Raw genomic sequence first — 1,201 nt, 5'->3', positions numbered from 1 at the left:
AAGTAGCTGGGACTACAGGCACGCACCACCGTGCCCGGCAAGAAGTATAACTCTTAAGAGGAAAAACAGACCCTGCAAAGCCCAGGACAGAAGTCCTGGAGGCTGAGTGTGGTGGCTCATGCCTGTAATCCCAGCACTTTGGGAGGCAGAGGCAGGAGGATTCCTTGAGCCCAGGAGTTCAAAACCAGCCTGAGACCTGGGCGCAGTGGTTCATGCCTGTAATCCAACACTTTGGGAGGCAGAGGCAGGAGGATCGCCTGAGGTCTGGAGTTCAAGACCAGCCTGGCCAACATGGTGAAACCCCCTCTCTACAAAAAATACAAAAGTTAGCTGGGCATTGTGGCATACACCTATAGTCCCAGCTACTCGGGAGGCTGAGGCAGGAGAATTGTTTGAACCCAGGAGATGGAGCTGAGATTGCACCATAGCACTCCAGTCTGGGTGACAGAGCGAGACTCTGCCTCAAAAAAAAAAAAAGATATGTTTATGAATTGGAAAATTTGATATTGTTAGAGTATCCATAATGCCCAAAGCAATCTATACATTTAATACAATCTTTTTCAAAACACCAGTATAATTTTTCACAGAAATAAATAAACAATCCTAAAATTCATATGTAACCACAGAAGACCCTGAGTAGCCAAAGAAATTTTGAGGAAAAAGAGAAAAGTTGGAGGTATTACACTACCTGACTTCAAAATATACTACAAACTTATAGTAATCAGAATGCGTGGTGCTGGCATAGGGATAGACACAGAGACAAATGGAACACAACGAACCCAGAAATAAATCCACACATTTACAGCCAAATCTTTTTTTTTTCTTTTTATTTTACTTTTTTCTTTTTTTGAGATGGAGTCTCACTCTGTTGCCCAGGCTGGAGTGCTATGGCAACCTCTACCTCCTGGGTTCAAGTGATCCTTCTGCCTCAGCCTCTGGAGTAGTTGGGATTACAGGTGCCCACCACCATGCCCAGATAATTTTTGTATTTTTAGTAGAGACAGGGTTTCTCCATGTTGGTCAGGCTGGTCTCAAACTCCTGACCTCAGGTGATCTGTCCACCTCAGCCTCCCAAAGTGCTGGGATTACAGGTGTGAGCCACTGTAACTGGCCACAATAAACTCATTTTTAACAAAGACAACAAGAACATAAACTGGGGAAAGACAGCCTCTCTCTCTCTTTCTTTTCTTTTTTTTTTTTT

This window comes from Cebus imitator, unplaced genomic scaffold, assembly GCF_001604975.1.
Source record: "Cebus imitator isolate Cc_AM_T3 unplaced genomic scaffold, Cebus_imitator-1.0 Scaffold625, whole genome shotgun sequence".
Lineage (NCBI taxonomy): Eukaryota > Metazoa > Chordata > Mammalia > Primates > Cebidae > Cebus > Cebus imitator.
Note: the sequence above shows the minus strand (reverse complement) of the source record.